This window comes from Tenrec ecaudatus, chromosome 6 (assembly GCF_050624435.1).
Source record: "Tenrec ecaudatus isolate mTenEca1 chromosome 6, mTenEca1.hap1, whole genome shotgun sequence".
In the NCBI taxonomy this organism is placed as follows: Eukaryota; Metazoa; Chordata; class Mammalia; order Afrosoricida; family Tenrecidae; genus Tenrec; species Tenrec ecaudatus.
This window is the reverse complement of record NC_134535.1, coordinates 170,631,603-170,655,637: the sequence shown is the minus strand read 5'-3', so window position 1 is coordinate 170,655,637 and position 24,035 is coordinate 170,631,603. Positions and strand designations below refer to the sequence as shown.

Sequence of the window (24,035 nt, the reverse complement as noted above, 5' to 3'; positions counted from 1 at the left end):
AAACACAGCTTATAATGTATTGAAGAAAAGCAATAACCCGAAATACTGAGAGCAACAATGGTGCGAGATGATTTACATGCACCAAAGCATGTCTTATGAGAGTGCCAGAGGAAATAAAAGAGGAAAGGGTCCAGGAAATAACGGCTGAAAACTTCTCAAATAGTTTGAAAAACAACTTCCTATGTATCCAGGGAAGCTTAATAAACTCCATTCTGAGAAGCTCAGAGAAACTCGTAGAGACATAATAAAAATACTGAAAGTCAAAGACAAGGAGAAAAATCTGAAAAGCATTAGCGCAAAAGAATATATATTTAAAAAGGAATCCCAATAAGATTAACCTGCTGACTTCTCAGAAGACATGTGGGTATCAAAGGCAGGGGCTAACATATTCAAGTTTCTCAAAGGAAACAATCACTCTCAACTCAAAATCTCACATGCAGCAAAGGTATCACTCAAAAATGAAGGTGAAATAAGGCCCAGAAAAACGAAACCAAGGCAATTTGTTGCAAGTAGACCCAGCTTGCAAGAAACATGAAAGGAAGTTCTTCAGGCAAAAAGCAAGTCACCTAAGATCATAATTCAAATTCAATAAGCAATTATAAGAGAGACTATCCAAACCTTTCTCCTTTCCTGATTTTGAAATCAACTATGTAAAACAATATGTACATCAAGTTTTGTTCAGCCTATTGCATATAGAAACGTCGCATCCAAGATATTTTATAATACTAGCACACAGGAAGCGGGATGGAGCTGAGAGACCATGGGGTGAGGACACGATGGCAGACCGTGAAAGAATGGTTCATCCATGCCTTGTTGGGTCTGCAGCATCAACAGATGTTACATGTGGCAAAAATGCCCCCAAGGGAGTAGTGGGGGGAGGAAGGAGGAGTAAGACTCAAGTTGTAGAGGAGTGAGTGATGTGTCCGTCCATACACTGATGGAGTTCTCTCGGTGCATATCCGAAGCCGATCCTTGTCAGCTGAGAGGTACATGGCAAACACTAGTACATTAACTCAAGGACCCTTGGCAATGCCATTAATGAATCTAAAATGTTACACCAGAAAATATCCACTCCATGCAAAAGAAAACGGTAGGGAAGAAAAAATGGAACCAGAAGTCCATAGGACAAATGAAAAACAAAATGAACAAAGGTGTTTGTGAATGCACATATCTGAAGATCTTGCAATCTCTGTGTTTGGTATGTACCCCCAAAGAAATAAAGAACAAAACATTCTGAACATGTAGATGCACGCTCACAGTTTATCACAGCTATTTCTATAGTAGCAAAAAGATGGAAACAATCACAATGCCCAGCAGTGGCAGAGTGGATAAATAAAATGAGATACATACACACCATGGAGTATTATGCACCTCTAAAGAATAATAAGGAATCCACCAAACCCTTATGACACGGACAAGATGCTAGTCAAGCACATAAAGATAAATATTTCAGGGCGCTACTGTTATAGAGGACAGGGGGGGAGATGGGGTTCACTCCAAAAGAAAAGACTTTTCTACACTGGAATGAGGCCAGACAGGGAGGTCAGGGGGAGGGTGGGTGGGAAAAGAAAATTATTAAAAGAAGAAAGAATCACAAAGGGAGGTGGCTTCCTGGGATCAGGTCATTGTTTTTGAGGTGACAGGGCCATGCGCCTACATAGAGTTGGTCCATAGATAACAGGAACAATATATAAAAATTGAAACAAATATGTTTTTGTTTTGAAAGAGAGCAGGGTCACAGCCTTGAAAACCCTCCAGATTTCTCACCCACCAGATCTAAGCGCTGGTCTGAGTGGTGATGAAAGCAGCCAAGTAAAACTGAAGTGGACTTAAATTCTTTCATGACATCATCTGAGTGAGGACAAACAAATAATTATTCCGACTCTGTAGTTACAGGCTACATAGCGCTCTCATTCCCGTTTGCTTTTTGGCACACCTTGACTTTCTATAGGCAAATTCTCAAACCCCCCTCCCCCACAAAACACCAAACAAACACCTAGCTAGATGTTCCATGTGGAGCAAGATATACAATGATCCTGCTGTAATTAGATGCCATCTAGCTGGCTCTGACTCCTGGCAACTTAATGCACAGCCGGATGGAACAGGACCCAGTCCTTCACCAGCTTTACTATGGTAGTTCTGCCTCAAGCCATTGTTTTGGCACTGCGCCAACCTACCTGGTTTCAGGTTTCGCTCTGACCTCCACCCTTATATTTGACCACGCGTGATGTCCTTCTTCAGGTCTTTCCTGATAATGTGTCCAAAGCACATGTGATAACTCTTGCTACCCTTGCTTACCAAGAGCACTCTTTCCTGGCTGCATGTTCTAAGACAGAGCTGTTTGTCCTGGCGGTCCACAGCATTTGTGCTATGCTTCATGAAGACCATTGCCACATGCATCAGTTCTTCTGTGGTCATCCATATTCACTGTTCAGTTTTCATATTCATGGGAGGCGACTGAAAATACCATGGTTGGGGTCAGGTGCAGCTCAGCCCTCCAGCAAACACCTGTGCTCTTACTACTCTCAATAGGTGCTGTTCATCAGATCTTCCCAGGACAATACGCCCGGTGATGCCTTGGCCTCTGCTTCCAGGGGCATGGGTTGTGGACGCCCAAGTGAAATGAAATTCTTGCGCTCTTCCATTGTTGCTTCATTAATCGTGGCCTAGTTGGGAGGATGTTTTTGTTTTCTTTACATTGTTGCCATCGGCACGGCATACGTTTGCTAGTTTGCTAATTAGCCTTCCTCCAATCTCCTGTGAAGTGCACCCCCTGGGAGGATTTGCTCAGATGATGGGTTAAGTAGATATGGGGAAAGGACACACTCCTGACACATACCTTTCCTGCTTTGAAACCATTCAATGTAAATCATTGTGCTTTTTGAATGGCCGCCACTTGGTCTGTAGGCAGTTCTATAGGAACACAATGGAGTGTTCTGGAATTCCCATTCTTCACAATGAGTACACTAAACGATTCACGGCTATCAAGTTAATTCTAACTCACAGCAAACCCATAGGGCAGGGTAGAACTGTGCCTGTGGGTTTCCAAGACGGTAACTCTTGATGGGAGCAGAAAGCCTCCTTTTTCTCCCATGGCACAGCTGGTGGTTTCAAACTGCGAACCTTGCAGGTAACAGCCCAGTGTATAACCACTATGCCACCAGGCCTCCTTGTATACTCAACATTGCCCCAATTAAAAAAATCTAAACCTATGCTACTAGACGCACGATCAGATAGTGTTCTTAATAGCGGCCCACAAGCCATCTCAGCACACGTGGAAATGTTGCTCTGCTTTGTACCAGCTTCATGATCATCGGATATTGTATATCCTCCCGTTCAAAACCGGTACAATCCAGAAAGAGCTCAAGCAAAGCGATGGGGACAAAACAGAGAGAGGGGAAAAGTCCATCAGGCCAACGTCTATCCTAATTGAATCAAGCAGACGTCTGTCCTGGTTAATGTCTTGATTTCCTATGTGACGGCTGATGACTGCGAGCGCATTAGAGGTCATCTCACATTCCTCAGGGAGCCCCAGCTTTAAGGAGAGGTGTGTGCCAGGGAGATGCCCGTGGCGCCTTCCTTTGCACATGGCTTCATGAAACAAATCTATTGCCATCACATCGATTTCAACGCACAGTGTCCACAGAGGACAGGGCAGAACTATGTCTCCTTGTGGGTTTCCAGCTCAGTCACTCTTTGGGGAACAGAAAGCCCATCTTTCTCCTATGGAGCTTCTGGTCATTTCCAACTGCTGACCATGCGGTGAGGAGCTGATTGGTAACCACGTGGCACCAGAGCTCCCAAGCACACGGCTCGGACATCCCATTTCAGAAAGGTGGCTACGTCTGAGAAGCGAACACAACATTGCAAACAAAAAATGTGAACACAACATTTGCATTGTATTTTGCAAATGTCAAAAAATCTCAATGACACCCATTTTAGAGACACAGGTAGACTGGTCCATTACAGGATAATAGTCATCTCAACGTTTCCAAAAGGGAATATAATAGAAGTCACTGGTAAATCTTTTCAGACTTAAAAGAAAAAAAACCCCTAATTTACAGATTGTTATCGTCAAAAAATCCCAAGGGAGGGGGGTTTCACTGAACAAAGATCCAAAAAAAGATGGTATAAAAGAGAAAATTAGAAATGCGTGCTTTGACAATGTGATTATAGTCAGTACAAGGTAAATCTCTGGACTGCTGTATGTTTACCATATAATTTGCTTTTTCCCCTGTCTGATTGTGGCTATTGACCCCTTAGGACAGAGAAATGAAAAACATATATTCTTTAGAAAACGGATTTTAACCGACCCTCGTGGTTGCCCATAGCTACGTTTCCTTCTCTATCTTTCTTCTTTTTAAATGGCTCTTTTTTATAAGCCTATCGGTAATGGGAAAAAATCTGAGCCAAGTGATTTTGAAATTAGAACAAAACCCCCTACGACCAATACGCACCCCGTCTACTGTCTGCATGCACCCCTCATTTTAAACATCAACACTTACATAACACTTTACATGTCTAAGAGACAGAGCCTAACATGCTTTAGTTCTGTGCATGACCATCCAGCATTGATATGAGACACTTTGACATTTTTATATTTTGCGACTTGGGAAAAGTACGGCCCTGGAGGCTGAAACGATGGCTCCAAGTTCAGAGAGCTAGGACATGGCAACGCCATCTCTGAAATCCAGTTCCCTGGCTTCTGGTCTGTTTCCTGCAAAACATAGCCAGTGATGCTTCAGGGGCCGAGTTTCAATGAGGGAGAGCCTTGTAGAGTTGACACTTCTGAAAGACAACCAGGCCAGAGAGGACACAGGTGTTCTCTCCCGCACTGCAACAGTTGCTGGTTGCTGTCCAGACAGCTGAGGCGCGTGGTGACCTTACCTATAACTGACTGGAACTCCGCCCAGTCCACTGCCTCGGAGCCCATTGTTGGGTCATCTTACTGAGGGTCTCCCTCGTTTCCAACCCTCCCAACATTCTTTTGATTCCTCAAAAAGTAAACACACATACACACACACACAAATAAAAAAAAAACTTACAAAAGGCCCCTAGCCCTTATTTTCTTAATAACTACTAATTTAGCAATTGCATCTCTAGAGAACATACAGATTAAGCAGCTATCATCAAGCCCCATCATCACAGGATCTGAATCTGAACCTGAACCAGAACTTTTATGTCCCTCCGGATCAGGGGCCACGGATGGAAGTGAGTTCCTTGGCTGTCAGTAGTTGATAGCTGAAGCTCAAGAACATACAGAGCCCCTCTCTCTGTGGCACCTAGCGAGCAGGCTAAAACGGAAATGCAATTCCCAAAGCCCAGAGGGTCTGGCCAGACCAATGGCCTCATCTGAAAGGACGTGCTGTGCCCATTTCTGCAATGACCTTCCCCGAGAGTGTGTGTAGCCTTTCCTTTTGTTTTTCAGGAAGGGATTTGACTAGGAAGCAAGGGACTTGTAGGTTTAAGTCACACAGTCCCCATTTTGAGCAGCCTGGAAGCACCAGACTTTCAGAGAAATCCATTTCAAAGAATATATACATAAATCCAATCCAAAGGTGAAGACACCCCTGTGGACAACCACTGGGGTCACCATGAGGTGGCAGGAAATCTGAGGGGAGGTCACCGGAAGTGTCCACTCGTGGGGAGCTTTGGATGTTGTCTGACGCAGCTAAGTCAATTCTGACTCATGGGAGCAGCGTTTTCAAGGCTGTGGCCCTTCAGAAGCAGAGCCCCGGGATGGATGGGGAGGGGACATGGGGACTGAACTGTCAGCCTTTGGGTGGTGAGCAGCAGAACACATAGGCAAGCACTGAACCCTTTGTGCTAACCCGGCGACGCCTATACTAAAGGGTCGGTGAGTGGTAAACATCAGCTCACATCCAAACATGATTTCTCTACCAAAGGCTGCGAAGCCCACTTTGGCCGGCAGCATGGAAGGCCTGACCAACACTAGCGCATCAGCGCTGCCTCCGAAAGCTGCGCGGCTGTATTTCAACAGCAAGCAACGCCTCCCTTCCGTGAAGCCAGCATGGGAAGTCACGGGTTCATCGGCACTGAGTTGGTCCCATAAATCCCCCGCTAAATATGGGCACAAGGATTTTAACACTTGTATTTCCATGGTTGGGTAGGGAAGCTCCATTGAGAACCAACTGTTTACATGGCCTACACAAGCCGACAGCTTCCAAAGGAGCCTCACAGGACATTAGGAGGAACGGCAAACAAAGGTGACCACGGTCAAGGTGTGTGTGGTCAGTTCTGACCTTCAGTGACTGCAGATATGTCAGAGTAAAACTACACTCCGTGGCCGATAAACACATGTGGGATTAATTGAAGGGCAGAGGGATAAGTGGCTCGGTGAGCCTCACCTTTCGAGTTCTTGGGTCTCTTGTTTTGTGATGGTGGGACCAGGGTGCAGCTGCCTTAGCCAATTCCCTGCTTCAGCTGACAAGGCTCACTTCCTGCAAGACATCGCCAAGGAGAAGCCACATGGACCTACCCCGATGCAGCCCTCTGTGCTGGAATACCCGTGTGGAGACCCCTGACAGCACTGAGATGCTTACACATTCACTGACTCAGCTTTCCTCCTGCAGTCAGTGTCACAGTGTGTGTTTTGTAAGATGGAGGAGGACTTTGTGGATTGGTATCGGACATATGGATTAATGTTGGACTTGTGGGCTTGGGCAGCACTGGGTTGGGATGTTTTCTTGATGTGAATTTAACCTTTATATAAAATTCTCTCTTATACCTGAGTTTCTGTGGATTTGTTTCTCTGAAGCACCCAGACTAACACCATGGTTGTGGCCTTTGGTAACCTGATGGCCAGGGCTAACTTCTGAGGCACCTTTGGGAGGGTACACACCAGCAAGCTTCTGGTTGGTAGTAGAGTCTGACACCCAAGCACCCTGAGGGAGAAGAGGAGAAAGCACACATGACTTCTTCTCTCATCATTTCATCGTCAAGTGAAATGTATTCCAGAGAGTACACGAGTGCTGTTTCAGGTCTGCACCTGTATACACCGATACATACGTGTGTGTGTGTGCGTGTGTGTCCTGAGTGCCAAACCTTAGGGTGAGCTGCTGGAGAACAAAGATGAACCAGCCCCACCTCATTGAACTGAAAGGAGTTACACCCCCTGACCGAGCCGGGGAGAGCAGCCTGTGTCTTTACCATGTGCTCGCGAAACAACTTCCTGCTGCAATCTCCCCCGGTGAAGTCTCCCATCTTCACATCTATCCTCCATCGTTGGGTCCAGTCTGGAGAGTACCTCCTGCTGCTTTCAAACAGGACACCGTGAACTACCCAGTCCAAGGAACATTTGACTTCTTTGGCTGGAGCCCGTGGAAATGCTTCCTCCCCAGAAACAGCAATTTAAGGAAATTGTGTCGCAAGATCGGACTGGTGGGGAGGAGGAAAGGTGGCAGAATGATGGTGTTAGCCCGGGTGGACTAGAGAAGCAAATTCATAGACACATGTGTATAAGAACGAGCTTTAATGAAGGAGCAATTGTATATTGAGAAACCATCCCAGCCCCGTCCAGATCCAGTCCATGAGTCCGATATTAACCCATATGTCTGATACTAGTCCATAAATTCCTCTTTAGACTCCCGCAGCACATGCAATGATGCTGAATGCAGGAAGATCCCAGCCCAGTGGGTGGAAGGTCTTGTGGATCCAGTGGCAATGGAAGCATCTCAACGCTGGCATGGAGTTCCATGTGGCTCTTCCAGCTCCTGAGTGTCTCAACACCAGGGAAAGGAGAAGGCATGAAGATTGAATCTGGCCTCCAGTGGGCTATTTATCTTTGTCGTATCACCAAGTGAGATCATCAAGCTGTGACCTGATTGACAGGCTAGACTCAGCCCCTTCACAAGTTGACAGGAGATGATGTCACTGCCACAGTGACCCACGCCCAAATGATACTGTGCTAAGCTAAACTTCCAGGCAATGAGGTGAGGAACGAGTGGCAGTTAATGAGTAACTGCAGAGACCCATGCTCCTGAACATCCTGGGAAAACTAGCAGGTACCCCCTCCGACACTCCTTGAGACTTCCTCAGACCAGGATGCCAATTCTGGAGATTCTTGAACAAACGTGAAGTCTGCCGAGAAGAGGCAATCTGCTGGGATAATCTCAGTCATTCTACTGCAGGCCGGCGCCTGTGTAAGACGAATCAGAGCTGCCCCAGCTTGTGTGTTCTGGTGGCTGGAGTTCATTTTCCCTGGATAATATCCTGGCCACTGGGGCTCCCTACCTTGAAGCATAATGTTGCTCGTGAGACTACTAAACCAACAAGGTATCACCAAGCCAGATTGGTTGAAAGATGGAAGAGCGTATGAATGATTTCTCTGGCTTGTCTGCTTACAGCTCTAAGAAGAAACAAGGAGACTGTCATGGGGCCGGTGGCATGGTCCTCTGGCCTGTGGTCGGCAGGGTTCCTTGCTCCGGCATTGCTGGCCACCCACAGGCCACTCTCTTGGGCTTGACGGCAGTAAGAATGGGTAAGCAAAGACTACGAGTGCTTTCTTCTGCATGGCCATGACCAATGCTCAGAGGCAGAGGCACTGTGCGTTTGTTGGTTTGCTTTTGTAAGGGGCAAAATTACATCCGCTCCATTTAGTCTCTACACTCTGAGTGTTGAAATGTAGAAACCCGACAGCCTGCTGAGCCCCATGCCTTGCCTTTATGCCAGTGGTTCTCAAACTCTGGGTCATGACCCCCTTGGGGGCCGAGTGACCATTTCACAGGGTCGCCTGATTCATACCAGTAGCAAAATGACAGTGATGAAGTAGCAACAAAAATAATCTTATGGTGGGGGGGAGGGGGACACCACAACAGGAGGAACTGTATGAAAGGGTATCAGCATTAGGAAGGTGGAGAACCACTGATGTATGCTGTTTCCTGCAGGTTGCAGGATGATGTGGACATTCAGTAGATCTAGAACTCCAACCTCTGGGCGTCCCAGGCCAGTGTCCCGGCAGCAGTTTACTCAGTTCAAGGACATGCCATTTTTGCTGAGCATATGGCCCTTGGGTTGGCTCTCAAAGTGGTCCCAGTCACCCAAGGTCCCAATCACCTGGCCCCCACTTAGCAGCTGCATCTTTTCTTTTTCAGGTGTCCACTTGTTTGCTTTTCTAAAGGGGGTGTGAGTTGGGGAGGCTGGTCCTATAATGCGAAGAATTCTGGGTGAAGTGAGATGCGGTTGATCCCCCTAACAATGGCCACCCCACTCATATGATCTCTCCCATGAAAATGAACAGCTGTTCTCTCTCCATCTCTTGCTTGTCACCTCTTCCCATGCTTTTGCCTATTTTTTTTCTGGCTAAGTTATTAAGCGTAGTCAGCGGCATTTCTTCATTCCTTAACCCAGTCTCACGAGAACTCACATAAATATGCCCCAGTCCACAAGATGCCTCAGAAGAGGAGAATGCACAAACACCGTTCTGCCCAACGTGAAGCGGCGCATTCGGTCACGGAGACTTGGCCCTAGAAATCGTGCTGACGGCAACTCCTTGGCAGGTCGTTTGTTGCCTTGACTGGTGAATCAAGACTTCTGTCCAGGTGGGTGCTTGGTTTTGTTTGTTTCTCATAAATCCTTGTCGCAATTGAGCCCATAATTGCAGATAAACAAATGACAGGTAGCTGGGAGAAGCAATGTAAACACAAAGAAAACAAGTACCAGTGATTCCCGAGCCTATTCCCAACACAACAAAACGCAATCCAGATGTTAAGGTTCACCGAAGGGTGAATTTTATCCATCTCTCGATGTAGATTTTCAGAGTGGAGTCTACATGCCCTGCACTTTCCCCCCTTCAACTCTTTATCCCTCTTCTCCTTGGAGTCTGTTCAGAACCTACACATGCATTTGTGTGGACTCTCCTACACTGATTTCCATGCTACAGTTTTTTTGTTTTGTTTTTCCAAGCGCTGCTCATCAGAGTTGCCTTACTCGCCAATGTCAGTGGCTGCACACTAGCCTGCACTCCCACACGCTGGCTGGATGGCTGGACAATGGGGCAGGTGTGGCCGCACTGACTTCTCCATCTACGCTGCCGAGTTCATGTAGGAATTTCAGTGTACAGAGTCGTTTGTCCTGACTACAGTACAGAAAGCACAGGGAGGGCTCTAAGGGTGGGGGGACTCATGATGCTCTCGATTGCCCAACAAAACAGCGGATCATTAGCCTCCACTGAACACGCATCAGAAGTACGTCTTCTGTTCAATGATTCTGCTCCTTCACTAGGAAGAAAGAACGGAATCATGGAACACACGCTGAACATAAAAGCCACATTACGGCAGATGATGGGTGACATGCAATTTGCTATTATGTTGGTTTTAATCTTGGTATAAATCTATTACAATGTAAGTGTGTTAGGCAGGGTTCTCTCGAAAAATGAAACCAGGGCACTTATGATTTGATAGATAGATAGATAGATAAGATAGATAGATAGATAGATAGATAGGTTTATACAGTGAGAAGGACTGTAGCAGCTAATTAGTCCACACGGCAGTACAGTGGGTTCAGTTCAACTCAATTCCATGTAAGGGTTAATGTAAAGGAAGTCCTTCAACTCATGTGGGCTGCTGGGTCCAAGGTCAAGGAAGCAGACAGCAGTGTCCTCCCTGCGGCAAGGCAAGCAGAGCCTGCCCACAGGCAGCAAGCACAGGGTGGGTCACCCACAGTCAATAACTCGGCAGCTTATGGGCTATCGAATGCAAGCAATGCAAGGTGACGGAATCCACCAAGCTCAAGCAATGTATGCACCAGCAGCAGCGTGGCAAAGCAGGTCTCAAAGGAGCCTCAAGCTCTTACGGCATGATCCATGGGCTGGCCTGGCCCATAGGTAGTGCAGCTCACAGGTTGAGGCAGAGAACTGGCTCCAGCAGTGGTTGGAATGTATGCTCCAGCACGCTCTGATCACCAGAGAGCAAGAGAGAGGAGGGGGGTGGGCCTTATAGAGCCATTTATCTCTTTGCCCTCCAAACTGTGACCTTATTGATCCCACATGTTCCTATTGGCCAGGTTAGCACAATAGATCTATAACAGTCAGTTTTTCCCCATTTTCTTACCCTTGCTTCGACACGTCTTCACGAACACACAGCGAACTAAAACAGAGGCCTGTCACTGTCCTCCATCATCATCTGAGCAGGAAAGCAAGCACATTGCATACGACATGCTGCCGATCCGCTCACCGACGTCTGCCAGAGTCCCGTAACCAAGCATAGTTTTGTTGGGTGAAGACTTAACTGATCAGAAGGGGAAGAATGGCTCCAGAGCACAGGCTTGAGGATGTCAAGAGCAATGAGACCCCAGCTGCCGCTGTGTCTGTTGTAAGTCACGGTGACCCTGTGGGTTTAAGTCTAGGGCTGTGCTCCATACAGCTTCCTGAGATGGGACCTTTTAGAAGCAGATTGCTGGGGACTTAATTCCAAGCCTCCTCTGAGGGGGTTCAAGCCACCAATCGCTTAGTAGCCAATCACTTATCCCAGGGACGCCTTAAGATCGGTAGCGACTGGTCTGAACCTGTCCAAAAACATAAGAAAGGTGCCGCAGAAGCACCATCTGTGCCTGTGGTTTTGTATGGGCCACGGGATTGAGCTTTCAGAGAAGGCTGACATCACCACGTTCCCCAAAGTGGGAAAACAGCAGTTGGCTGGGAGTCGCACTGTTCTGACTGAGCGGAGATTTGGTCAACCTGGAATTGTGGACCTTTTCACCTGTGCTCTTGTTGTTTTTGAATTGATTCAAATGTTTACTTCAACTTGAATAAACAGTTGTGAACAGCTTATGTTGCAGACTGGTTCACCTTGCTTTCTTCTAACGAAGGGGAGGAGCAACCTAACCTCGTGTGACCTCACGTCTGTGGAGTGGCTGCACCTTGGTGGGTAGGTGGGTTTTAGCAGCTAACATGCTAGAATAGTGGTCTCAACCTGTGGATCACGACCCCTTTGGGGGCTGAATGACCCTTTCACAGGAGTCGCCCGATTCATCACAGCAGCAAAATGACAGTGATGAAGCAGACACGAAAATAATGTTATGGTTGGGGTCACCATCACAGGAGGACCTGTACTGCAGGGTCGTGGCATTAGGAAGGTTGAGAGCCACTGTGCTAGAAGTAACAGATGAGGAGCAGCCTCTGTGACCGGGGGCACCAGGCTGGTGGTGCAGGAGGACCAGCCATGCAGGGGCCTGTCATGCTCAGTTCTAACGCTAGAGGACATCAGCACCCCTCCTCAGTCAGGGGAGCTGGCCTGGCTCCAGGCACTGGCAGGGAGTCCTCCTGAGAGAGCAAGGTCATCAGAGGAGGTGGTGGCCAGAGCCCCATCCACAGGGAGGGTTTCTGAAGTATAATGAATAAAAGCTGATCAAAGTCAAGCCTTTCCCAGCACCCGCATCTGTCTTACATAACACAATTTGACCAATTAAGTTGTAGAAAAGTGTTTGTTAACCACTGTGAATCCCTTTTCAGCACTTTAGCGAGATTAACGTGATTTACCGAGTTGGCGGAGAGAGACATTGTGTTGTTTGTCAATGTTTTCCCAAACCGTTGGGGTTACAGAAGAAGCATAAATATTTAAAAAGTGCTCGAGATAGTTGAATTCTGTCTTTGGAAATTTATTACTGTACAAGACACAGATTACGGAGCTGTATTCTAGCAACCACTAATTGTTTTTAGATGACGGGCTAATATATTCATTTCATAATTCTGAGCGAAGGAGCGCATACTAATGCTCAGAGTCATAGGCCCCCCCCCTTTTTTGCATAACTTAGCTAATTTTAATGGCTTAAAACTTAATTAAGTAGATTCGAAGGGAAATCAGCTTTGGCAAAGAATATGCTTACCTTTCGTCAAAATGCAGTTGTTTCACGCCACAGTGGATACCGGGCTGCTGGCTTCAGCATTTTTTTTTAAACTCTCCCCAGTCCTCCAATCAACCCCTCTTGGGGACTCCTTGCTTCGTCCAAGCTAGCAAAAGGCCTGGTGGATCACAGGCAACAGCCATGGAAAGCCTGTAGGGAGCACAGCTGTGCACTGAAAGGCATAGGGCTGCCACGCGTCCGAATCCACATCCTGGCAATGGACTTGTAGACTGGCTGGTTTATTTCAGCAAACATGACATGGTCCATCATGATCACCAGCCCTTGCCCACTGCCATAACTCCAGGACACACTCCTCCTGCTTTCAGTCATCAGGCAAAACCTCCATCCTGGTGACATCTACTTCTCCGATTACGCTGCACTTGCAAAGCGGAAGGTGGCTAGAAAACACACCAACAGCCAACCATGCTGCTTGCAGGTCTCGCCCAGACTCCCGGGCTGCCCCCTGGAGACCACATTCCTCTTGTCAATTAGCACTTCATTTTTCTGGACGAGCATCGCTTAGTTGGCTCTCTCCTCCAGCCTCTAGTCTCTTCACCCCATTCTTTCTCTCTCCTCCCAGGCGACACTGCCTCCTTCTTATACACATATGAATGTCTATGGCAGTGGTTTGCAACCTTCCTAATGCTGCGAACTTTTAATACAGTTGCTCATGTAGTGGTGACCCCCAACCACAAAATTATTTTTATTGCTACTTCATCACTGTCATTTTGCTACTATTATGAATCAGCAACCCCTGTAAAAGGGTCGTTCAACCCCCAAAGGGGTCGCAACACACAGGTTGAAAACCACTGGTCTCTAGATTTGTTTCTCTAATCAACCCTGACTAACACAATCTCATTAAGCCAATGACCCAGTCTCAGTCTTTGTTGGCTTTGACCTGTGAGCAGCACTGGACGCAGCTCATCACTTCCTCCTACCGAGTACCCTTCCCTGTGACTTCCAGAATGTCCCACGCCTCGGCATTCCTCCCGTGATGCTGTAGCTCCTTCTTGTTGCAGTCCCTCATCAGTCTCTACACGTTGGCATGCCTGGGCCCTGTCCTATGACTTCTCCTTGTCTCTAGTTACACCGACTTCCTACCTCAGATGAACTTAACTCAAGCTACATGTGGGAACCATTGGGGGTGGGTGGGTGGGGTGGTGGTGGTGGTTTTGGAAAACTGCCAGAATCTAAAAGCTACTAGCCCAGAACTAAATCCATGGCTATGGATTTGATTCCAATTTACAGTGACCCTCTAGGACAGAGGAGAGCTGTTCCTCCCGCCCCCCCACCCCCGGCTCTACATCTTTATGGAAAATGATTGACACATCTTTCTCCAAGGGAGCAGCGAGTGGGGTCAAATGGCTGACCTTTGAGTTGGCAGCCAAGCACCTAGCCAACACTACTGACAGACAGGGCTCCTTTGAGATGGGTGACACAGCATACAGGAATGAACTGTCTCGGGGGCAGGTACAGGGTCAGGAGCAGGAACAGGTCATTGGAGAATCCTTGCCGTGGATGATCTCACTGGACCTCAGACTCACACCCTACCCATGAGCTATGGTCAGGTGCCTTCCTGTCCATCTGGGTTCACAGACACTCCGTGGGACAGAACACTAGTGACCCCTGGGTTGTCTAGGCTGTCGACATTCTAACAACAGAAAACTCGGTCCTTCTGCTGGGTGGAAGTGAACCATCAACCATTAGATGAGTAGCTGAGCACTGAACGATGACAGGACCCAGGCTCCTTACCTAGTAAGAGCAGACACCCTAACGTTTCTGCCTTCACCACAGACCTTGCTCCCGAACGCCAGAGCTGCATCTCCATCTTTCCAACTGGACTTCGATGTCTAATCAGCATTTCAAACCTCCCACACATTAGAGAAATTCCTAATTCTCCTCCTCAGCCATCTCGCCTTCCTCAGGTCCACACATGACAACTGTCCTTCAGAGATCAAGTCTGGATCCTGGAGTCATCCCTGAGTCCTCTTGGTCCTTGCACACCCCACCTGGCAATCTGGATGGCTGACTCCCCTGTGGCTGCTCCCCCCACTAGTTCCAGAACCTATCATGTCTCCTCCCTCTAGGATTGTCACTCTGATCCACATGGCTGTCACTTTTGTCCCAAGAGGCACACAGCTGGCTTCTTCATATCCTTTAACTCTATGGCCAATTGTCACCTGCTCAGTGAGCCTCTCCCCAACACCCAAGCCCCACCCTGTCGCCAGGCCCTGCTCTATTGCACTCCCTGGCACTGATCACAACCCCACACACCTCATCTGTCATGCACACCTTTCCTAAGGTTCGCTCTGCCCCGTAATACATGAGGCACAACTGCGCACCCTGCAGGAAACCTAACCCCTGAAACCAGAGCTCCCCTACACGAGCAGAGTACAAATCTGTTGAATGAATAACTGAATCTTTGCTTTCTTAACCAAGTCTTCTGATAATAGAATTAGATTACAAAAATCAAGAGGAAATTGGTGTGCTCGTGTTAAGCAAGAAGGAAGCATTTCAGACTAAAACTTAGGGTGGAAATACCATTTCTGATGTTATCCGTGAGGTTGACTCCACAGATAAAACATTTTGGCAGACACATCTGCCTCTCGAAAGAGTCTGTGTTTCAGAAATATGTTATTTCCGTATAAATCATGTCTGGGTTTTATCTTGCTGGGATCTGACTCAGTGTCTCACACTGCTCAGAGCCAAGCTCCTGCATAACTCCGTTTTCTTGTTTTAAAGCCTTCTTCACAAGAAAAGGGGGGGGGGGGAAGAATAAAGAAAAGCAGAGGGCATTTGGGTCTCTCTACAGTGATAATATGCATCTTTGTTACCTGGTAACTTCTCCACACTTGCTGTGGATGCAGCTGAACTATGTGCCCCAGGCCATCTGGCTCCCAAGGTGCTTCTGCCAGAGTCTGGCAGGAAACCGTGGAAAACCCATGTCTTTAAGTGGCTGCAAATCAAGATTGAGCTGTAATTGCGAAGCCCTCTAATCATGAATATTGGCATCACAATAGGAAACTTTTATATACCTGTATTTATTTGGTATCTGACAAAACAAATGCTAGTCAGCTAAGAAGATGGGGTTTAAAAGCCCATTTTATATCCCAGGGTCAATTTATACCCAATGCTAAAGCATTTGGCAGTGAGCATTTACTCAAAAGGTATAAAAGAGAATTAGTGTCCTGATTTTTAAAGAAGACACAATGGTGCCGACTTGACGGAGCAAAAGATACATGGTCCACTGAAACATATAAATATACTTCTAGGAAAATATAACTACTTAAGGGTTTAGCAATGTCAACATCTGAAGGGACTGGGGCATATCCTCTCACAATGCAAACAGGAAGATGATGGAGTTGTCTTCTTCGCCCAGCATTTGCTATTCCTGGCAGTGGAAAGAGTTGAACCGATAGATGGAAAACATTAAACCGAGATTCCAAGGGAACCGTCCTAGAAAGGTTAAAAATAACAAATATAATTTTGTATCTATCAAGACATAAAAAAACCCCCTCAATTTTCTCTCGAAGGCATGAAAGCCTATCTGCTATCGAAGTGAACAAACGGGTTGCAGTGAAGTAATAAACTGGGTTTATTAGGTCCTTTGGTGGAACATCTGCTGTCGGGGCGGTAGCCATTGGGGGTGCATGTGAGCACGCCTCATAAAAGCCTTAGGAACGTCTGCATCACTTCAGAAGGAAAATTGAACAGCCAATCCATCGATGGCCCAAAGAAAGTCCAATGACTGATAGGTTAGCCTAAAACCCGCCTGCTAAAGGAAACCCTCGAGACGATCTTGCCCTGTTCCCTCATCCCACAGACTTGAACATGGAGGATGTGGAAAAAGAAGTTGGCAGGATGCAATCACGTCGCGGCTGAGTGACGTCTAACTCTCACGCGCCTCTTACTCCCAATAGGACTCTTTATCACGCACCCCTAATGGTGTCATCAAACACGCTGGTGGAGTTTCATAGTGGCCTCAATCCTAAGCATTTATGGCTTTACACCTAACTATTTTCTTCTCTATTGGAAGAAAGTTGAAACCAATCAAGAAAAAGGCACGGAATGATGGAACCCAATCACTGCTGCGAGATGACTGTTTCCAGGGTAGCAGAATTCCTGAGACGCGAGAGCTTGCTACATCGGGCACCGGGCCAGAACTGTAACTGGTGTGCCCAAACCCACTCCAGCAATGTTGACATCAATGCATATTCCAGAAACAAGTCTCCTATCCTCTCTAGAGCTTCTGGGGTCGTGCATGTTCAACATGCTCAGCTGCTGGGTTAGAGGTTCTAGTTCACCCAGGGGCTCCTGGAGAAAGGGGTACTGACCTTCTGCATCAGAAACACTGCCGTTGAAAAACCCATGGAGCACAGCACAAACCTGAGCACGCGTGGGCTTTCCACGAATAGGATTGAGCAGGGAGCAACCAGTCTTTCATATCTGCAACTTTGCCTTCTAAAATTGGAGTTGCCTTTCCTGGAGAAAGCTTATTAGGACGAACTGAAAAAGTGGTTAAATGAAGACCCGTCATTCTTACACTTAGATATTCTGGAACTCTACAGGCTGAGTCTAGGAAGGGTTAATTTTGTACCTAGAGAATACCGGCCCATGTGTACCACTTAAGCGAAGGCTGTGGTAACCAGTCTGCTATTAACGGCCTTCAGACCCCTGGCCGCTTGACTCCATGAAAAGGACCATCAGGGCACGTTTTTCCTTCTGCCGGATTCTTTGGACACCAAAGGAAAAACCAAGATGCTCCAGCGTCGAATAGTTCCCGTCTCACCTTAGACTCGACTTTTGAGAAATATGGCATTGGGTCCCACAGCTGACAGAGGGGAGGCCAGAATTTGGGAATCTCCTAATTATTACTGCATTCCAGTCGTTCCCCAAATGGCTGATACAGTCCCCCGGCAAGAGCACCGGAGCAATTCAGGGAGGCTGTAAGAGCAGATACCTACACTTTACCATGGGCAATGCGCTATAGGACACATGTTTTGCAGACAAAACCTCTCAGGTCAAATGACCAGAATGCTTAGGTATCATGATATATGCCTACTCAATGTTTCCTTGGCTCACAAGGGTTTGTGATAAAAACTTTGTAACAAGCATTTGCCTCAAGAGAAGAGTACTTTAATTTTCAATTCAGTTCTCAGCAAGGAAAGAGAGAGAGAGAGAGAGAGAGAGAGAGAGACAGACAGACAGACAGACAGACAGACAGACAGACAGACAGGCCGGCCAAGAAGAAGCCCGCGAAGGGGCAGGCTTGCTTTCTCTGTTTCCCTTCCAACCTTGTGGGCCGAAATGCAGAAGGTAAAATCCGTAATGAGAGGAGAGTGGAAGGATGTCTTGGACAGGCCTTGCTACACACAAACAGTACTTAAGTCCCTTCGCCTGATGAGAACTCATTTTCTTATCTTAAAATTGGGAGTATAGTACCTAATGTATAGATAAGGTAAGGTGTGATATGCTCAAATACACATAGTAATGTATCATCTAGCATCTTTACACAGGAGAGAGTCCATTTAAATTCCTATTTTAGAAAATGACATTACTTTGAGTTATTCAGAAAAATACATTTTTACTCAACTATAGAGAGCATTAATCAACATGCAGTTTTCTTTACTTTGGTTGGGGGACATCAACAAATTTGTGGGGGAATGCCATTATCTTTTCATCCCATGCTTTTCCACAAACTGTTTGAAGTCCCCTGATCTATGCAACAAGGACATAATGCGATTTTGCTTTTGAGAAGATGGGCTGACGAGTATGAGAAGGTCATTCTAGTGACGGGGCAGCGGAGCCCCAAGGTGTTAAAGTGTGGAGGGTTCCTTGTCCCCATGCTTAATGACTCCAGGTTCTTTTCTTTACTGTCTGTTGTTCAGACCCCGATACTACTTCCAAGGTCAGAGCGCGCTGTTCTAAATTGCTTCTCATGTGGCAGTAGTGGTTCAGTGGTACAAGGCTTGCCTTGCACGTGTAGACCCAGATGATCCATGGACTTCAAGCATAACCAGCTCCCCTCTATCGCGGAGGCTTGTGTGCTGCGCTTTGCGGAACAAGTTGGAGCAGAGCTTGGAGATTATGACAGACTTGGGGAAAGGGGCTGGCGATCTACTTGTGAAAAATCCTCTCATGAAAACCCTGGGATTTCTCAACAGGACCAGCACCAAGCATTTCACTTCTCAGTGACTTGGGCCAGCTCAGTGACAGATGACAGCTAACTACATCATCAACAACAGCAATGTGGTCCCTAATTTTAAAAGTAGTTTGTCACCTCTGAAAGACTCTACATTTCTAACTGAGTAAAATGCATGAGCTTTCTGATAGATATCTATCATGTCATGGGACCTCATGCCAGGCTGTTGACTTGCTTACAGTAGGAGCCATGGGAACACGGTTGGATCTACATTGGGCTGCTAACCACAAGGTCAGCAGTTCAAACCCAGCAATCTCTGCTTGGGAGATGAGAGACTATCTGCTGCCATACAGGTCTGCAGTCTTGGAAACTCTATCTAGGTCCCTATGTGTTGAAATGGGCTCAGTGGCAGTGGGCTTCGTTCACATGCTTCTTTATGTCTCCTTCTGAAGATGCTAGAAATCTTGGTCACGCATGGATGAACAGACCCTATCAGGTGTTTCTTGTGATGGAATACTGAATGTGAATCCATGACAAACTCCCCAAAAGACAGTGTTAAACACACCAGCACCAGTCGAAAAGCATCGCTATTCGAGTCAGGTTCACACATACGTGGGTTTATTCCAAACCCGTCTCCGTGCTCAGTGGGTCACTGCAGACAAGGTCTCTCAAACAAATAAATAAACAAACACATAAAAGATCCAACCAGTGGATTCCAAGCGAATCTCTTGGGCCATTTAAATGCAAGTCCGAGAGGTCAGCTCAGATGGAGCCTCGGTGGTGTAGTGGTTACCAGGGGCTTCCATGGAGCCTTGGTGGTGGTGCGATTCCAATGGTCAGCAGTTCAAAACCACCAGCAGCTCCATAGGAGAAAGACTAGGCTTTCTACTCCGTCAACAGTTCATCTCAGAAACCCCAGAGGGGCTCGTTATGAGTCAGCATGCATCCAATGGCAGTGCATTGAGTGATCAAGATAGATTTTTTCTGGAGGGGCCGGGACAATCACAGGGACTTATGGTGAAGTAATCAGAAAATGGAAGCATGCCTTGGTGAGATAAAGGTCAGGCCCATTTTCCATTTCTATCATGACTGTGCTGGCGCAGCCTGGGCATGTCCCAGGGACTTACATCGGGTGCTTTGAGTTCGGGAAACCAACAGACATCTGAAGAGCACGAGCAGGGTCACAGAGTGGATGGGGTAAGGGTCATGGCCAAGCTGCCCTTGTGTCCTGGTGTCGATCAAATAGCACCAAGTTCCTTGAAGAAGGGTCAGGGAGATGGAAACACCACCGTGAGACATGTATGGACTGAACTGGAAGGAACGTTGGGAAGCAATAGCTGCAGTTCTTGCTATTTTCATTTGAGGAAGATTTCCAGGCTTGGTGAGAGTTCCTTTCTGATGCACCTGCGGGTTTCATTTCTTTGCATGCCCAGTGGTTTATGTATGTTTGCTGAATCGCTTTTACTGGACCTTAAATTCTTGCTTTCATGGTCTGGCTTTTCTGAAATCTTCACACATCTTGCATTCAGAACCCTGGAGCCCGGCTCTGTGAGCTCACAAAAGTGGTCATGTTACTGATCAAGGCAAAGTGGCTTAAAAAAAAAAGAATGAAAGAAAAGCAAGGGGAACTCCACCATTGGTTAGCTTGCTAATTGTTTCCCTTCATGTGCACAGCAGCTAGTGGAGAGATTGCCACAGCAGTGAATGAAACTCTTTGCGGTCTTGGCAAGGCTCGTGACACATCGTCTTGGGGGAGACCGCTTCGGTCGGAGAGGCAACAGCCAGCCTGGCACCTTCTTGTGCCCACTCAAAGCTGACAGCAAGCATTCTCTTCTGAAAGTTGGGAAAGAGCCTGAGCAGCCATGTTTAAACTTCTTTCCATTTCTAGCTATGTCTCACAAGTCTTCCAAAATGTATTCTCCCTTTCCAAGTTCGTTCTAGGTGGGTGGTAGTCTCCTCTGTTCATCTCCCTGTCTAGGAGAAGCACGGGCCTTCCGGAAGTTATCACCCTCGTTTCGCTGGGCTCTTTCTAATGTTTCACAGCCCGCAGAGCATCCGTCCCAGGCTCTTGCCACCTCTGACCACAGGTACTTGCCATCTTGCCTGTTCCCTTTGCCTTTGTTTTAAAACAAGTGATTTTAGGATCTAACAAAACTATCCATTGCTCTATGTGTAAGTGGCTACTTGCAGAAGTTCTTCTTGTTAAAGAATCAACGTAGTGCGACTTTGGAGAAAATCTGCGTAGCATGCTAGGTTCTCAGTGAACAATTGCTACTCGTGTTACTCCATGGCTTCACGTACACTTTTCACAGTGTGCCGGCGTTCTGACTTTCATTCTGGCTGCTCTGCTTCTGAAAAGCTGGCTTCTTTGCTTCCTGGCCCCCGACTTCCTTTCTCATCAGTGACCCTGAGACTAGAAGTACTAGATGGTGCCCGGCTATCTCCACCAACCACTCAGCAAAGAAATACATTAGACATCTTAACTAGAGTGGGAAGGAAATGTGGATTATAACACAAAACCATTAAGAAAAAGGCAAGGCTTTCTGATCAGATGGAAGTTGGTGAGACCCTCAAAATGAGGGCTCTTATTAACCTTCAAGGCTGGAAAGGAACTCGCCCACTTAGCCAATTTCAGCCAAACAGTAGACAGGTCTGTAAGGTGAACAATCAGGCAAAGAGGGGATGAATACCTAGGACCTATCGACCACTTGTGGTTAAAACAGCAGCATTAACCCAAGGATGTTGTTCAGAGGGTTAGGGAAGGAGGAGGAATGGGAACCGAACAGCCACGGGGCGACTGCAGGGAAATGAGTTGAAACAGAAAGTGCATGGCCTATCGAATGGGAAAACCGTTCTGCTCTGTAATCCTCCACCCAAACTGATGGTGCCAGGCTATCAAAAGAGATAGCGTCTGGGGTTTTAAAGGTTTGAAGGTAAACAAGCTGCCATCTAGCTGAGAAGCAACAAAGCCCACATGGAAGAAGCACACCAGCCTGTGTGATCACGAGGTGTCGATGGGATCAGGAATCAGGCATCAAAGACCCAGAGCAAAAATTCATAATGCGAATGAGGCGGGGGAGGAGTGTGGAGTGGAGGCCCAAAGCCAATCTGTAGGCAATTAGACATCCCCTTACAGAAGGGTCGTGGGGAGAAGACAGGTCAGTCAGGGTGCAGTATAGCACTTCTGAAACATACAGCTTTCCTCTTGTTCTTTAATGCTTCCTCCCCCTCACTATCACAACCTTATTCTACCTTACAAATCTGGCTAGACCAGAGTATGTACATGGGGTACAGATAAGAGCTGGAAACACAGGGAATATAGGACAGATAAACTCCTCGGGACCAATATTGAGAGTAGCCATTATAGGAGGAGAAGGGGAAGGTGGGGGGAGAAAGGGAAGAGCCAATAACAATGACCTAACTATAACCCCCTCCCAGGGGGATGGACAACAGACAAGGGGGTGAAGGGAGACATCAGACAGTGCAAAACATGAAAAAAATAACAATTTATAAATTATCAAGGGTTCTTGAGGAAGGAAAAGGGAGGGAGGGGAAAAACAAGGAGCTGATACCAAGGGCTCAAGTAGAAAGAAAATGCATTGAAAACGATGATGGCAACATATGTACAACTGTTCTCGACACAATGGGTGGATGTATGGTTTATGATAAGAGTTGTACAAGCCTCTCTAATAAAATGATGTTTTAAAAAATTAAGAATGAAAGACAGACTCGTGCTTTCTAACACAGCCTCGGTCATCTGTCCTCAATGCCCACTGGAAGTGGGGACAGACGAAACCTAATTGACCCCTGGGGAGGTTTACCCTGTTCATTTCAGATGACACAAGGATGGGGTGCACCCGGCTGGAGGTAAAGAGCTGGCTGTGGTGATAAGACTGCACTGCATGGCCCTTCTGAGGCAACTCTCAGCATGCTTGCAGGCGACAGCGTCTATCCCTCTGACCTTGACCTGGTTCACTCAGCACAGTGTCCTCCAGGAGCATCCACGTTATGCATATTTTGAGAATGCATCATCATTCTTTATGGCGGCAGAGTGTTCCATCGTGTGCACGTACCACAACTTGCTTCTCCATTCATCTGATGACCCGCAGAGAGACGGCTTTCATCTCTTTGCTAGTATGTTCTTTTGAATCAAACTTGGGGAGCTGAATTCCCACCCATCCCCCCCAATGGGCCAAAGATATGGAAACCAAGGGTGCATTTGACCTTTTTCAGGACAGCTAAACACCACCCAGAAAAGATTGTCTCTGCGAACACAAATGAGTCTGTGAGTACTATGGTCATGAACTAGGACTCGCTGCTGCCGTTGATCCCTGGTTCTAGGCATAGTCCCTGGCAGGGCGGAAAAACTCAGTGCTCCTTGATTTTCAGATGATAAATTGGTGCTCCTGCTACGAGGGTTCTTTGAGCCCTTGTCCAATGGTCATGGACCATTACTGCCTTTTCATATTAAGTGACTTAATCTTTGCAACCATCTGAGTTAGAGTTAGATCTTGCCCTCCCCACCCCAATGTGATTGCTAACCTATTGTTCAATTCACCTTACCTGGAAGCCATGGCAAACTAGTGACTGGTCAATTTGGGGAAAGGAAGAGAGAGATGCTTGGGTTCAATATCCGCCAATGATGGAGAGAAAATGATACAGAGTCCATATCCAAAGGAGGCCCACTAAACGGTGCTGGCGGCTCTCCGGTGCTTCATTGATATGGTCCAAGATCAAGAACAAGCACCCCGCTTCACTGAGGAACTTCACTGACAACTCATGAAGGGAGGCAGAACTTCCGTCACTGGGTCCTGTTTGGGGCTTGGGGTGTAAGCTGCAGCACAGGTGTTACCTTAAGCAAGCAAGCCTGACTCTCGGCCCACCCACTGGGGAGCTAGGAGAACTAACAGGCTGCAGGATGACAGGGGCTGAGTCTGAAGATCAAAGGTCACCAGCACCTGAGGGGAGCTGGGGAGGGTTGGGTCAAGTTGTCTTGTCTCATCTCCTCTCCTTGGGTGTGTGTTCCCTGTGG

General features: G+C 47.1%; 1 protein-coding gene and 1 long non-coding RNA gene across 3 annotated transcripts in view; one reads left to right on the top strand and one right to left on the bottom strand.

Annotated features, from left to right (window-relative positions):
• The window catches only part of KIAA1217 (KIAA1217 ortholog), a 944,408-nt gene that overhangs the window by 739,142 nt on the left and 181,231 nt on the right, over window positions 1-24,035 (bottom strand). The window contains exon 1 of one of the 2 annotated variants that reach the window (XM_075552494.1): window positions 12,844-13,091. The exons of the other annotated variant lie outside the window; for it this stretch is intronic. The gene's annotated coding sequence lies outside the window, so the exon portion shown is untranslated. Of the gene's footprint in view, window positions 1-12,843; window positions 13,092-24,035 lie in introns of those variants that run through there. 2 annotated transcript variants of the gene reach the window in all.
• LOC142450508 (uncharacterized) overlaps window positions 9,304-24,035 on the top strand; it is a 32,017-nt gene continuing 17,285 nt past the window's right edge. The window contains exon 1 of the long non-coding RNA XR_012784947.1: window positions 9,304-9,560. This is a non-coding gene — a long non-coding RNA (uncharacterized LOC142450508). The remainder of the gene's footprint in view (window positions 9,561-24,035) is intronic.